Source organism: Ooceraea biroi, chromosome 4 (genome assembly GCF_003672135.1).
Source record: "Ooceraea biroi isolate clonal line C1 chromosome 4, Obir_v5.4, whole genome shotgun sequence".
NCBI lineage: Eukaryota > Metazoa > Arthropoda > Insecta > Hymenoptera > Formicidae > Ooceraea > Ooceraea biroi.
This window is the reverse complement of record NC_039509.1, coordinates 4,047,240-4,063,846: the sequence shown is the minus strand read 5'-3', so window position 1 is coordinate 4,063,846 and position 16,607 is coordinate 4,047,240.

Sequence of the window (16,607 nt, the reverse complement as noted above, 5' to 3'; positions counted from 1 at the left end):
TGCGATTGCCCGAGTGCAATAAAATAATCGTCGAACGGAATCAGTATATCGACGACGACACTGTCTCGCCCAGAGCGCGCGTCGCGCCGATTTATTCGTGCGCTAAATGGATCTACGTGAGCGGATTACAAGACATGCCGGAGACGCGTAATACTTCCTGTGCGCTAATGAGTTTTCAAGACGTTTCTCGACGTTTCTCGATGCGCAAGCATCGGGGCATAGATAATGCGAGATGCGACGACCTGCTTACACGGATTTATCGTTTACTTCATTAATTTCATTTATTTTCGCGAAGCCAAGTTGGCTTAGCCGACGCGATCAAGTCGGCGACGCTAATGGCGGAACTGTCCTTCAAAATCAGCCGCTCCCATGGCTGTCCCATAAATGCCTGGCGTCGCGCGTAAATACTGCTATTATAGACCTAATCCGACAGGCGATCTTGACGCGAATCACCCGGAAACCCAGCCTGGCGTATCTCGCGATGCGCGACCCGCGTATCTCTCCGGAAATAATGGATACATCGAACGGACGTGTAGATTAACGCGATCGGACGATCACGCTGAATCACGCGTATCGGCTTTGGCATCTTATGCTATCACACGCGCGTAGGAAGTTGCGTGAAGCCGCACGATTTTTCGGGTGAGATGATGCAACGTTTTGCATTGCAAAGCGGAGACGGCGAGATGGACGATCGACGTGGCGTCGCGTCGCGTCGTCCAAAAGGAAGCACGCTCCCTTCCGCCATCGATATTCAGATTAGCTGGCTCCCTCGCTCCGCTCCGAAGAGATCGACTATAATTCACCTCGTCTTTTTACTCTCGCACTGATATTTCTATATTCGCCGGCAATTAGCGTGGATCGCCGCGCTCGGAAAAGCCCGCGATTCCCCGCGGATGAGCGCGAGACGCTCCCGCGGAGCCCCGTGGACCGTCGTCGTTTATCAGCCCTTTATCTCGGACCGGTTCGTCGCGGGAGTCCCTTGAGAACGCGGGCAGACCGGCGCGGCGCGCGCCTCGTTGTCGCGCCAGCTCCGGCCGTACATTCGTAATGCGTAAATAACGTTGACTTCATAAAGTGCATTATACCGCGAAATCAAGAGGGTGCGCGTTTCCATAAATCAAGCCTGCTGGCCCGCCGCCGGTTGTAGCGCCGCGGGCACGTCGCTAATGAAAATTTGTAGAACGTTGTTATCGGCATGCCAGAACCGGGCTCGCGTGACGCGCCGTTTGTGTAAATATCTTTGAGAGATCCTCGACGATACGAGAAAGAGAGATTGAGAGAGAGAAAGAGGGAAACTACGAGATTTCCAAGAGAAAAAATCTTACGGCTGTATCGTCCGATCTGATGATTCATTCTCGCTGAAACGTGAAAGAGGATCGACATTTTTATAATGTCTCGCGGTTCTCCTGCGAGAGCGATAAGCATTAATTTAAAAGGTACTGAAGGTGGATCCTCTCGCGAACGGAAGTCCAGGTCTGACGCAAGGTAGAGTGCTCTGTTCCTCTCGGCTCTCTCGAAAGAGATGCAGACGGAACGATATCGGGCAAGGTGCGGTGCACATGTTGCGTGAACGGGCAATTTGCATGTGCCAATCACTTTCGTACGAGCTCGTCGTCGTAACGTTCGCGGAAACGTGGAAAAAGCAGACACGATATTCCAGATCAGCGAAATTATCGCTACCAGACTCGAGCCGGTAACGCTTGAGGTACTCCGCCCTGGCACTTTTTCCATTCTGCCTGAATAAGCTCACGCTTATTCGCTAACGGAACGCTTGTTTACGCCGGTCCCGCTCGACAATCCATAAATCGCGATTCGACGCCGAGAGCCTTGCAACCCCCTCGAGCCGCGCCGCGGTGAACACCAGTGCGAGTACCGCGCTCGTTCGAGCGATTATGATTGGTCGAATAATTATGATCAGTAGCTCGCTTCGCAGAAAACATTCGAAGTACATACGTACATACGTACGAATCGTCTCGCATGCCTGATCGTAATTAATAACGCAAAAGGCGCCCGCAAAGCTGTTACGTCGCGGCCGACGTTGCGCGCGAGGGACGGCGAACGGAGCGACGATGAGAGGCAGGAGGGAAATTGCAATTTGCCGATAGGGAATAGGGAAACGCCTATGTACACGTAACCGCGTTTGTGTTCGCTGGCGTGCTTTTTTGCCGCTTCTCTCCCCCTCGTCCCTCCCTCGCGTGAACCAACGTCGCCGCCAACATGCAACGTCTCCGCCGCATTATTATTTTTATTTCCTTTATCCCTTGTAACCCCGCCCCGTACGCCTTCTTTCTCTCCATCCGTGTCTCTCTCTCTGTCTCTTTATCTTTCTCTCTCTCTCCCACTCCTCTCCCCTCGTCGATCACCCTTATTCTTGCCGGTCGGCCGGTCGACTCGATCGGCTACCTGGTCCTTCGCGTTACGCATTCAGGTCTTGTCTCTAGATGCGGGATAATATTTCCTGTAACTGTATAACAGATTTACGAGCGAGTCACCTGGACGGCGCGAGACTGCGAGAGGGAAAGAGACGGCGCGAGCGCAAGCCGCCGTTGGAGAGACAGAGAGGGTTGTGGCGCGGTTCGCTCGCCGCGTGAAATTGGACTTAATGATACGGTTTTCGAGAGTGGAACGCGGCGTACGGAGCTGCCGATTCTGTTGCACTCGTTAGTTATTTTTGTTGTAAAGTGTTTCACACATCGGTGATGAGCGACGATTTTTCTATGCGTCTGAGAAATGAGGAAGCAACGGTCCATAAGCGCAATCAGAAGCGAAAGGAAAACGCCAATCGACTTCTGTTTAGTGGATATTCCTGTTGAGCGATGACCTTGTATCTCTTCTGAGCGAAAGTAATGATGAATGGCATTGTTACAGATTGTTGACCTTTTAGGCGGGATTCATTGGATTTGTTGTTCTGTTATATCTTGATAACTTTCGTAATCTCTAATGGAATGTCAATTTTATCTTTCTGTATATTCTCACGTGGTTATTCTGTCAGGATATCGACAAGAAAATTAATTTCCTAAAAAAGCTTTTTTTAAGTAGAAAGTCCAGACTTACATAATCACCGTCGCTACATCATAAATTAGATAACTGTATCAAGTAATGATAGAAATAAAGTAACGTTAGATACACAGTCACCTCTTTTTCAGTTTTTTGCCGCGCAGCGGTAGCACACAAATTTCTTCTCTGTAATTTCCGTAATGTTCATTTAACGGTCCATTAACACTTTTCTTTCGCACAGAACTGTCGTGTCGACCGATCGAGAAAAATTCTCTTAATATAAATCTCGATTTTTCAGCTGCGCGTCGTGATTCATGCCCTCCCATTTGCATCAATAGATTAAACTGGAGCTGGAACGTTGAAAGTGTCTCCATCTGAAACGCGGCTGCCTGCCTAATTTGCATAATGACACCGGGTAAAAACTAGCTCGAGCAACAAGTGCTGAGTAAACGTCAACGCCCAGGACGTTAGGTCTTCCATCGGTTTTGTGAAATCGATCGCGCGCGATAGAACCGTCTTGCGAAATCGGCTAATTCCGCCTGATCGACGAAAATCGAAGGAGCGGTCTTTTACAGACTTTCGACACGATTTTCGTTCGCTCGCTCACTCGGCGCGTGTGCAGATCCGCGTGACCGATCTAATCGGCGGAAGATCGAAAAAACGGATTTTTACAGACGACATCACGTCTGTAAAAATTTCGGCACGCTGCCGATTCGCGCGCGGCCCGAGACTGGCGCACCTGTGAGCCTAATTAAAAGCGACTGTCTTGATTTAATTGTGGCCGTAATTAATTTGACGCACTGCTGGGTTGATAGGTAACTTTCTAAGAAACTGTACGCGCTTATCGGCGTGCGTGCACGCGTGTGCGATATCGCGTGCACTTTAACTATTGAAAGTATTATGTAGCAGGCATAAATGGTATAATATTAAACGCTATTCGCTGTTCCTGTTTGTTTCTGCTATGTATGTATTGCGGAGCAGCGCCGACGATGATTAATGACACGGCCCGCTCCACGCTGATAATACACAGCGCGCTATCACACGCCGGCGATTCCGATTTTCGTGATAATTATATGTTTCTTCTCATATATTGATATATATTGATATATATGTATACATAATTATATATTCCCGTATTTCAGTGGCTGCCCACGCGCACCACTACGCAAATACGGGACGTTACGTAATACAGCACAGCGCGGCGACCGCGTGAATGTAAATTCGCCGTTGCGCAACGGGGCTCGCTATCCTTTATCTGCGAAATCGCGTGTCTAATTTCAATGCCGCTGTCGCGCCCGCACTAAAAATACGTCGGAAAAATCTGTTATAAATGATTCGACCGCGGGGTCACACAATCCAGTTGATTGTCACTCCGATATAAATGCCACACTCTCGACGGTAACTGAATATTCATATATTATGCATTCCTCAGGAAGTAATTTTGTCTCGGAGGGCTATTCCGCTTGTTTGTACGGACAAGCCATCATTTACCGTGTGTGTGATCTCTTTTATTAACAACTCACTTCATTTGTACACTTAACATCCAAACTTTGACTCGTTAATATCAGATTAAAGTTTGCTCAAGCGGACGCGTTGATAATTACAGCGTCATGGAATAATCCTTCCTCGCTTTAATTACAATATAGATGACTCAACCGAAATGAGATATTCGATAAATAATTATCATTATCCGTGCTCGTCCGGCGCGAAAGAGGGAGAGAAGAGTCGTTCTCACGGTTGCGTTTCGGAGCTTCCATCGGGCGTGCACCGGCACTCTCGTGGTAACGAAAAAGTTATGGTGGTGAATTATACGAGGGAAACCCTCTCCGAAAAGAGAGATAGAACGACGGGAGAGGGAGTGAGGGGGAGGTGGTAAAGGTTTTTTGGCTTTTTACGCTCCGGCAGGTAAAGCCCCTGACGGGGGTGTTCCCCGACCTGACAGGTGCATCTCTTTTTAACGTTTTCTATAGAGCACCATCTCGACCATCAGTTTCCAACACCGGGACACACTTAACTGGTGCATCCGTCTGTGAGTGCACGCACATGCACACGCGCGTGTGTGCGCCGCTCCCGAGATAAATATACTGGCCGTGTATCTCAGGTATATGGAGGTAGCATCTTTCACGAGGGAGAGAGGCAGGTAGAAAAGGCCTATATACACGCGGGTCTCTACCTGAGAGGTCACTGGAGTGACTGAGGAGAAAAAAAGATTATCTAGCATCTAACAGGACGGTAATGCCCGTTCTCTCCGACAAAGAGAGAGATGGAGAGGAGGAGGCGCGCGTAGAAAATCCGCGGCGCGTCTTACGGGCCGAGAGAGGTGTGATTATGCGTCTGAATGACGGAGGAATCTCGGAAATCCTCAAAGAAGATGTCTGCTCGAGATGCACGCCGAGTATTGTGTCATTGAGAAGGGGTTTCCTTTCGAGGAGGAAAGAAGAGAGGCGGTACTCTCCTCGCTATTGTGTTTTCCGGATGTTGTTCGATATTACGCAACATTGCGATCTCGATCGCGTGAGGTTTAATGTCCTGCACGCGTTTCCAAGTTCTTTTTCCCGCGGTTTGATAACACTTATTGGGTGACCGAAACAGATTTGTCTCAACGCGTAATGCACATGTACTTCCGAGTTGTGTAACGTGTAATCCCCTAATAAGTTAATTTCACCGTGTTTTTCTCGGGATTACCTTACAAACGTACGTAACAGGTTTCGCAGATTAGTCGGGACAACTAATTAAGATCGATTCAGCTGTCCGTGGCTGAACACATAGTAGCGAGGTATCGGATCTCGAGCTGGCGCAGGATTACGCCGGCGATTTTTCTCCGTTGCTGAATCCGCCGCGGAGGTAACACGATCGCGCCAGAGTACTCTCGATGACCTTAATGTGGCGCGAATGTTCAAGCGGGTAATGCATTTCGGCTTACGTCGCGCCGGACTCGGTCCGAGAGTGTGTATCTCTCTCTCGCACCGCCAAGTCCGCGTAATTAATGCACGCACGTATGTACGTACGAGAGCGCGGTCTCGGAGGAGTTTTTATTCTGCTCTTAATTACCGCGACCGCACGGGGAGTACTGTCGCATTATTGCGTAATCGCGAAGTAATTAATATACCCACGTTCTCTGGCGGATTGAAATTTTTCCGCGCGCTTGCGCTGCACCAACAGCATGGCCTGTGGGAGATGCGCAATCAACGTTAATTGCGTAACGCCTAATGATAAATTATCTCTCGCGCTTATCCACGCATCGTCGGACAATATATGTAAAGCCGATATACATAGAAGACGCGATTGCGAGTCGCGCGCCGCACGGCCTCATCCTTCTTCCTCCTATCGTAATTGAGCTATGCATAATAAAGGATCGCTAAACACGACGACACCCTAACAGATCTCTAATGGCCACGTATCAAGCGCGATGATGGTACCGCGGTTCTCTCTCGCATCTCTCACGAGCTTCTGATCGCGCGAAAATCGTTCGGGCGCAACGTATCAACGACCGAGAAATAAATGACGGTCCCTCCACCACGGGCGCGCTCTCGGTTGGTGTCGTTCCTTTTTTTCCCTCCGCTCGCATGATTTTATAATGAGCGGCGAGATAAATAATGCATGCGCAGACGGGCATAAAAGCAGCAGCATGAACTTTTAGCATTCTCAGGCAGAAGCAGTGGTATGACGACTGTCGGATAAGGCAAATAAACCAAGACCGTGATTAATACGCGTCCATTTCTTAAGTAGACTTAAGCGCGCTTTAACACGTTTATTTACTTTACATGTCGTTTTACTCGTACGACAATTTAAAACTATACGGCTCGCTATCGCAGGAAATGTAACGCATACGTGAAATATCGAAACGAGTTTTTGTCGCGCGACTGCAATACGAGAGATCAGTCAGTCAAGTATATAGGAAATGATTGCAGCATATAATATCTCATTTCATCAATTGATCTCAGATCGATCTTTCAGAGGAGTAACCCAAGTTAGAATTTACTCAATCAACGCTACACAGCTTCGAGTACTGATCAAATTTTTATTGAAGAAGGATCGTTTGCACTTTCATGGAAAAACATCGTTTCCCATGATGCGACTGCATCAATCATCCCACATAAAATTCTCTTCAAGATCGCTCGATAAGGTGGTTTACGGCGGATAACGCCACGAAAACTCTCCCGTGGAACGAACAATCTCCAAACTGTGCTTCGTGGGTCCTTAATGGCGGATCTCCCCTCTCGAATGGTTCTCGTCGACCCACGATGGCTGCTGGTCAGGCCCACCGTGTTCACGAATCATGTGCACGGAGTCCGACATCCACACCATAGTCCGCACGTGCACGCACACTCGTAGAACACCACGTAGCACACCTAGTGTCGTTTTACTATGTAAACGTTGATTGGTCATATCGTGTTCTCTGTTTCTCCGTGGGGCTGCACGTCAGGACGCTCCAATGAAAGGAACGCAAATTTCGTGCCGCCCCTTTGGCGATTTTTACGAACTTGCGACCTAGCCGTGGCCCTCTCGGACATCCTCAATCTAATCCTAAGGAACATCGGCGAGTCCACAGACACGGTGTGTTTTATGCTTATCCATTAACTCGCGAGGCGGTAATTACGCTGCAAGTTACGTAGGCATCATATTCGACGGGAAATTAATAAGCGACGTGTATCGCGGAGGGAAGAAAAAAAAGGTTCGTTTAAATTATGCACGGTAATCCGCACGGCGCGACGCCGGCGGGTAAACAAAATTTTAATTCAGTCGGAGTTTATCGAGTTAAGTCGTTGCGGGAACGACACTTTATCGTCCGCTCGTTTCGCGCAGAGATCGTGGAATCTTTGGATTATCGCCGACGATACCTCCGGGACATTTTTAGCATCCGGAAAAACGTCACGTCTTATCGAAACGACTATGTTTATCGGATTTAAATCTAATTTACGAGAATGCCTCAGATTTTCTCCTTCATCGATAATGATATTAACGAGATTTGTTATTATGTAAAAAATTGGGAGAGTATATAATATGCAAATCGCATGCGAGGCACACGAAATAAACGTCTTTCTGTTTCTTTAGTTGGCTTTACTCACGAATTTTCATTAAAGCACACACATCGAATGATCTTAGCGATTTATTCTCAGATCTGCTCTCGTAGTCGTAACGCACGAAAAACGGCAAATTGCAGTGCCATTCGCGATATAAGCGGCGCACTTCGTCGTTATCTTTCGTGGTTTTCGTAATTTCGTGAGCGACCGTACGACCGACGATTCGCTCGAGCAATTTCACCGAGCGTCGAAAGGGACGGTTTTTGCGCGGGCACGCCTGAGACACCGTCGTTTCTGTGGCTTTTGCGCGGATCCCCGGCCAATTACCGGCCGGCGGAAGCGGCCAGTTAGCAAAATCAATCGGACGAGCCGCTCGTGGCGGACTCCTGTCGTCGCGGAAAAACTCCTGCCGCGAATTACCGCGCCCGGTTTCGCCGGTGACCATTAAGCGCTTCGTCCGAGTCAATGAAACGGCCTGCTCCCTCCGGCCGCTCCTCTCGTTCCCTCGACCGACGTACGAGACGCACCGGACGCATGTCTGAACGGGGTAACTGTTTTCCGTTCTTGCGAAAAGTTAACGGCCCCGAGTGCGCTCGCTGAGAGCGCGCGCCGCAATTTCGCCGACATGTGGGGAACTTACGGTGGTACCGGACGCGAGCGCAAGAACGACCGTCGCGATTTTACGGGTACCGTTACGCGAGGGCGACTTCATTTCCGACGCGATCGATTTATCGGCGAGACGGCGAAATTCCACTCGTCTCGTGGCGAGCTGTCGCAGACTCCGATGCGACTCGAACCATCGGCGGACTTGTGATTATCGGCGCAGCCACGTGAAACTATTCCGCAGGCGGAATCGGAGAAACGACAACTCCGCTAATATAATACTTGGACTGCTTAGTTAACGATTGTTAATCAGCGTGAACCCGTCATAATGTTAATTTCATTTTATTTACGTTATTACAAATGATGTTTGATTTGATCTCCGTTTAATCGTTCGGTAAATGTGTCGAGATCATCGTTCCTACTTGAGTTACCTTGAGTTATAAAATCATCACCTATGTATATGAGTGACGGGGCTGTCAAAAGGTGAAGCGCGGAAGCACGAGCATTTAAAGGAGGAGAATTTTCTCTCGAGATCGGAATCTTGTTGAGCGAAGGTATTTATATAATACACGCATACACACGCACAGGGTTTACTCCTTTAAATTTAAACGGATCTCATTTTACGTTGCTCGACGGATCAAAGGTTAAACAAGCAGACTCCTTGCAGCGACGTTACGTAAGGGTGGTTAAATTAATAACCACTTTTCGTTGCTGCGCCGGTTAATTGTATTGCCTGCCGTTAAAAAAGATATGCGGTTAATGTTGACGTCGCCGGTATATCTCTGTGTGCATGTGCATGTATGCAGGCATCGGCCGAAGAAAGTTCTTTTTCTGGTTCAGCGGGATCCTCTCGACAACCTGATTTCGCCGATCCACCTTCCTTCCACTTGTGCCCGGCCCGCAACGAGTTGTTTTCGCGCTGAGACTAATTGCGTCCATTAATCGTGACTCGATTCGGTAATTCAGATTTGGACTCGCTTTGTCAGTGTCTTGTTTTCGGCGCGAACGGCTCGTCGATTTCCACAGGACCAGTTCTCGCGATACAATCGCAATTAAATGCGCTATCTGCGCGCGGAACGGTAAACTTGGGAAGATAATATATCCCGGAAAAAATATCCCGTGACGCAAAACGCAGATAAATGGAAGTGGAGAAAAATATGATTATTTATTAATCCAATTGAATAAAGTCAGATTTAAAGTTGTATTACTCAACTTTGACTTAAATCTGATTAATGTTAACTTACATTTATGCTGAAATTAATGCACAATTTTCGATGTTATCAATTATAAAACGTAGCTGGCTCTGCTTCGTGCACTCGACTTTTTTTGTATATCTTTTTCCTTACAACAGAATTAAATGACTACAGATAGCTATTATAAGATAAGATTGTATAAATATGAAACGAAGCTACGTTGACATTAATTATTCACGAGCTTAAGCACAGTTAAGTTGCGCAATGCCTGACGAAATTTATCTACTAATCGCGTCGCTGAACGCGCAACGAAGTCGCTTAGCTCGCCCGATGACAGTACCCCATTAACGAAGACATTGATCGTGCATGTGGTTGCGTATTCGGCATCAAGTATCTCAAGGCCGAAACCACAAAAAAAAGGAAAGAAAAATACAACGTCAAGGTACCTCTAAAAGCACGCAAGTGACGTAACGAAAAATCGACTGCACAACTTTATCATTTACCCAGTTCCAACATTTTTTGCATTTTGAATTAAAAGCTTGTAATCTTTTTAAGTGCAGAAGAGAAAGAGAGAAAATCCGTATAAACTTGTGCGGTTTAAATTTACAATCTCTTACAGGCTTCAGCGACGGATTCCTGGAACGGTAGTCGAGCACGAAACGCAGTTGCTCGTTCGTTCGATGATCGACTTATTGTCCGCGGCGTGCAATTATTATCCCTGCGTCCGGGTCTCGGACGGCTTAGATCGGTTCGCGCGTAATCGTTACAAGGCTTCCGTAACAACGTATCGCGCGATAAACGCCACTCCGGTGGCGTTTGCACGGGGTCCGACACGAAGAAGCGTTCACGCGCAACACGCTGATATTTCGCGAGAGTAAATTTTCCATGGCGACTGATTAGTGGCGCTACGGTAAATTAGAGAGCAGCTCTAAACATGCGCGTTTCTCGGCTCAATCGTGACGCGCTGAGCGTAAAGCCGTTCTCACGCCAGCTGTAAATCATGCAGTACGGAGAAATGAGACGTCGGATTCGCTCGCGGAAGGCGATATCAATATTAAGAATTAATTAATGCCTCTTCGCTGTACGTATCGGTAATGAGGCACGACCGAGTCGTTTTGGCATTTTTTTGCGTACTCTCTAGTATAATAATCAAATAATTCTAATCAAGAAGATCCCCGGCAAAAGAGATATTAATACATGTAACGGCCATAAACATGATATACGATCGTCATGTTAGGTAGTCATCGAGTGCCGGTCGGCGAAAATCTATCGCACGCCTGGACACGTTCCTTTCCATTCTATTGATGAGGTTTTCGCTCTCTGCGTGACCCACTTCAGCCATAAGCCACAAAGGGTTTGTCCGCAGGACAACAGGGACCCTTTAACGTCCCACTGTGACGCAAACGACCTGGGGTCCGACTGAAACCGCGTGAAACTGGCCTAAGCCGCTCGCAACGACGCGAGCGGAACGCGACGCTATCGTCGTCGAGACGCGCGTTTTAGCGGCGATAACGTCGTGAACGTACGGGGCCCCGGCTGCTCGTATGCGTAACACTTTCGATACCGTTATCACGAGCGCCATTGCTGCGCTTCCTGCCGCCAATCTCCCGGCACGGAGCTCTTTCACGTCGCGATACCAGCGAGCGTAAGAAACGCGTTCGCTTCACCGATACGCTCGCGAGCCGGTCGCTGGAATATAATTATCGACGGGATAAATCAGACACATTTTTCGCATCGGTGTTTAATTAGCATTAGATAACCGGACAGGGCTTTCCGATCGGCCGGGCTGGCATTTTAAATTGCTACGCTGAGGAAGAGAAAAAGGAAACAAGAAAGAGAGAGGGGGAGCATTCTGCCTCGCCACAAATCAGATCGCGATAATTACAATGTATCTCGTATATTTTTACGCACTCGCCTTTTCGGTTAAAGCAAACAGAATGCTCAAAAGAAAACAAGATCTCGCTGCAGCATAACATTTAAAATAAAATGCACAGGAAATCGATGTGCAGACGTGACGTAAGGTGGTCGCTCGTTGCGCCGGAGACGCTCCGCGAATCCGTGAACGCAACCGGAAACGGGATGGCCGTGCAACGAAATCATCCTGATGATCACGTGCGGCGATCAATCTCTTATAGCGAGGTCTCCTCTTTCATTCGTTTCACATTTTTCTATGCAGATGTAAACACACGCCGGTTGTTTGCTTTAGAAATACGTGTGCACGTACGCGAGCGGCAGCAGAGCTGACCGGTCTCTCTGTCTTTCTCTCTCCTGGCGAACAGGTAGCAACGATCTATAGACGCTCGCATACGTGTACGTACATGTAGGTACATGTGCGTGAATAGATGCAACATTGACATTTCTCTGAATGAATCCCGGGTGAACCGGTTGAGAACCATTATGCGCGCTTACGAGCGGCCCCCCCATTTAACACCGGGGCACGGGAGACTTGAACGCCCGCGCAAGCGGCATCGCGCGCGCCGAATCTCGTCCGGAGACTTCGATGAATCGGGATCGCCCCGACTGGTTGGAGGAGGACATACGTCACTCGTGACGGAACGAGGTGCCATAAACGCGGCGGAATCTGGTTTCTTAATTGATTCGACAATGTCGCATTTGCATATAATGACGGCTAGAGGAGTGGGAAGTGCGTCAGATGAAAAATGCCGTTTTATTGTAATCATCTTTTTATACAGATCATCTGGAGAGATGAGACGAGAGAACGATCTCTGTTTGATACTAAATATTCCGCTTGATTGTGCAGATAATGCAGATGAAAATGATTGACGTTCTTGTTTCGAGCGTTTTATCGTTCTCGTTACCGCGCCGAGCGTCGAGCTTATATTTGCCAAACGTAAAGTAAACGTAACGTCGTCCGAGTGGAGATCTGAAACAGAAAGAAAAGTACGAGTTTCTTAGAACTTATTCCAAGTCCGCACGAAAGGCGCGTCTTTGTAAGCTAGCCGCGCTTCTTCTTCTTCTTCTTCTTCTGCTTCAAGCTATACTATTTCGTCGTCACACGAGAACCACCTATGACAATCGGGAAGCCCGCTTGTTGTCGCGGGGACACACAAGAACGGAGCAACCGCAGGTCCGAGCAAGAATGCAAGGTTTTTGTTTCACTCGTTGGAACAGGCGGGAACGCTCAGCTACGATAAGCTCATAATGAACCGAGTATGATTTTCATGCTCTCCACCCCTTTCGTTTCACTATGTCGTGACAAATGATCGTTTTGCCGGGGAGGAGCACGCATATCTGGCCGATAATAACTTGTCGGAGGCTGTTCAGAGGGATGCTCGTAATTACGGGCGACACGATCTACGACGACCTTATACGTACGCGGACGTGCGACTTTAATATTTCCACGTAAATTCCAAATTGTAATTCTATCCTCGCGGAAAAATGATTTGCGGCACTTTTGTGTCTTCGTGAAAGCGTCACGCGTATTAAACTTTTAAATTATGTACTTTCCTCATTAACATTAACGAGTGAGACCGTTAAGACGAAAAATGACTATTGATATCTTTAATTTTTTCGTTTCAGAATGTATCTTAAATCTTTATCGCGTTGTCAACGGAACGGTCTACTTAAATGAAAGTTCTGATAGAGTTTGAGGAAAGTGTCGCTGCGAGCAAAGAGATGCTACGTAATTTCTTTTAACAATAAGATCGAAGTATTACGAGCAACCACTTGGCACGCTGTCGCTCCAGATGCGAACCATATCGATCCAGTCTGAATTACGAGCACTTCTTCGCACGCTTTCCGACACGCTTCGCGATCTGCATAAATATGTACCTGGTGCGCGCGTTTTATCCCGTCGACGTGAGAGATATACGACGGAAAGGTAGGCGCGGAAGGCGACTTTACGACTACGCGCGCGCGTCGACAGATACGATAGAGAGGGATTTTCTTGGCGAGTATCGAACTTTGATCTGCTTTCACGCGACGACGAGGCCGACGCGTTAGAAAGCCGCGCGTCACGCGCGCAGCATCCGATCCGGCGCGTTTGCCACTAGAAGACGAGCCATGGTCGCTCGCGTATTTCGCGAACGCGCGACGACCAACGAAAATGGGAGATCCGAGAGAGATCGACCGGAAAAGAAATATCTCGAGGCCGCGCGCTCGGGATGGATCCTCTTACCCTCTCGACGGAAATGATCGTTTCTCCCTCCTACCTTCCTCCTGCCTCTCGATCCGCCCACGTAAATGCGTGCACAGCCACCCACGCGGTGCATAAGCGTACCAGAGATTGCGACGATTCCCACGAGTAGAGAAAGAGAGAGAGAGAGGGAAACGCGCGAAATGTTTCGAATTATTTTTATTTGCTGCGGAGTGACGTCGAGCGGATCATCTCCGAGGAGCATCCGCTCGGAAAGGATCCAAGGCTCGATTCCTCGTCCCTTTCGAGATCCTTCAAGAAAAACGCACGTGGACTAGGACACGGACGATTCCACGTCGATTCCACGGCGAAATTCACGTACGCGCAGCGAGTCCCGAGCTCACAAACGACGAACGAATCCCTCCCTGAGCAGGGTCGCATCGCGCGACGTAGCCCGAGGCTGTCCTCTCTCGCCGGGCGCCCATTTTTCACGAAATCTCTCTCTTTCTCTCTCTTTCTCTCTCTCCCCTCCTTCGCCATCCTCCCGATCCCTCCGTAACGTCCCCCTGATTCCCTCTACCCTTTTCCCCCGCGCCGTCGCTCCCGTCTCCTCCCGCTCTCTTCCTCCTCCTTTTTTTCCTCTTTTAATTCCATCTTCCTCTTTTTCTCCTTTTAATCTCCCTTCATACGCGCAGCCAACGCCCGTTCTCTCCGTCACTCGCGCGCGTCCTCCTCTCCTTTTCTCTCGTCTCTCCTCTTGCCGTGGACTCACGCACATGCCCTCCCCTTCTCTCCTCTCATCCCGCCACACACAATCCCGCCATCCCCACGAATCCCTCGCTCTTTCGATCTCGAGTCCATCTCCGTTCGTGGCGGCGCGACTCCGCGCACCGGCAGCACCGGCAGCAGCTTCGTTCTCTTCGGCGTCCGGCATATGCGTCTCCTCTCGCGTGCTCCGTGTAAGAGGGAATCAATCGGCCGTGCGTGTACGTGTACGTGTACGCACACATTCATGTACACGCGCGCTCGCTCATTCTCCCCGTTCCACCGTCTGTGAATTTCCCTCGCGGATATTCCTCTCACAATGGCGGTGGAGAGACGCGGGAGACGCGATAGAGGAGCTCGCTTCCTTCCCCATGAAGAAGAAGCGCTTCTCGTCCACCGCGTCCGCCAGATACGCTCGTTCGCCGAGAGGAGATGAGAGACGAGAGGCCTCGTCTCGTGTGCGTGCGCGCGATGACTCGGGAAGATGCCGTCGTCGTCGGGCGAGAGGCAGATAGACGCGGGCAGGAGCCGCCTGCGTGATGGAGCCGGGCAGAGGAGAAAAAAGCTATGCCGGAGCAAAAATGTATAATAGGCAGACGTATCTAGATGTCTCTCCGGCCGACGAGGAACATCCGCCGCATCTCGCGGGTCCGATGCCTATTTAGCGCGCGCGCGTTCGGGGCAAGAGATGACTTTACGTTCCTCTATTAGATATCCTTCGACGATACGGTTTGGTATGTGGATATCCTTCTCAAGGTGGCAAGATAAAGAGCGAACGTTATAAAACCGAAGCGAGAGGGATCGACGCGCGTCGAGGCGGCACAGGCGGAGGCAGGGCTTGGACATACGATAATCTACGTGTGCGTGTCCTCCTTCTCGTTCCTCTCGCGGTCCTCCCCGCGGGTACCCTTCTCAAGGTAGCAGAGCCAAGGAGCGGGACGGAGCCACGAGGATGAAATCCGGAGTAAGAAGGACGCCGAGACGCCGACGGGGCGATAACGTACGTCTGCGCGGCCGTCTTCGTCGTGCTTGGACCTGCGACCGCGTGTATCCTTCTCAAGGTAGCGAGGCGGAGTAGGACGCGGCTCGAAGGTGGTACCAAGTAGAGGAAGGAAGAGGGAGAACGAGCGAAGGTAGACAGAGAGAGACAGAGAGAGACAGAGACGGCGAGCAGGACGGAGAGACATGATAATGCACGTGTGCGTATACCGCGATCGTCTTCGTTCCTCCCGTGGCACTCTTCTGATCAGGTGTCTCTCTCGCAGAGACGCGACTGGACGGAGCAGAAGAGATGAAGAAGCGGGACGCGTCTGAGAGAGAGGCGTAGAGACGATAATGCCGGGTGGCCAAGATCCCCGGCCGCCTCGTCGATGACTCGATGCTCTGTTTGTATCCGTGCGGTTCACCGCGGAGACGATGCGTCTATCCTGGTCCCACGCGTCGGCCAGATCCATGGCCCGTCCTTGTCTCGCGTTGGCTACCTGCGCGCCGGATCTCCTGCCGTCTCCCATCGTCCACCGCTCAACTGTCTCTCTCACTCGTGTCTTGATCCTCGTCCCTCGATCGACCTCTCACTCTCACCGCGGTGAGAGCGAATGAACGGGAGAACAACCGGAGGAAGAGAGAAGGACGACGGCTCGGAGGAGCTGGAGGGCCCTCACCACTCTCTCCGATACACACGGACGTGAGTATCATTCTCTCCTTCTCGATCAAAAGTGGGAGGACGGAGTGCTCGATCGTGCGGAAGGAGGAGAGAGAGAGAGAGGGGCAGATAAAGGAGAATGAAAAGAGAGACTCTAGAAGGAGAGAGAGAGAGAGAGACCCCGTCTCGAAGGGAGGCATTATAGGGTGCGCAGGTAAACGGAGGAAGAACGATGCGAATGGAGAGAGAAGAAGAGGGACGCTCAGGAGCGAAGGAGGCTGAGAGGC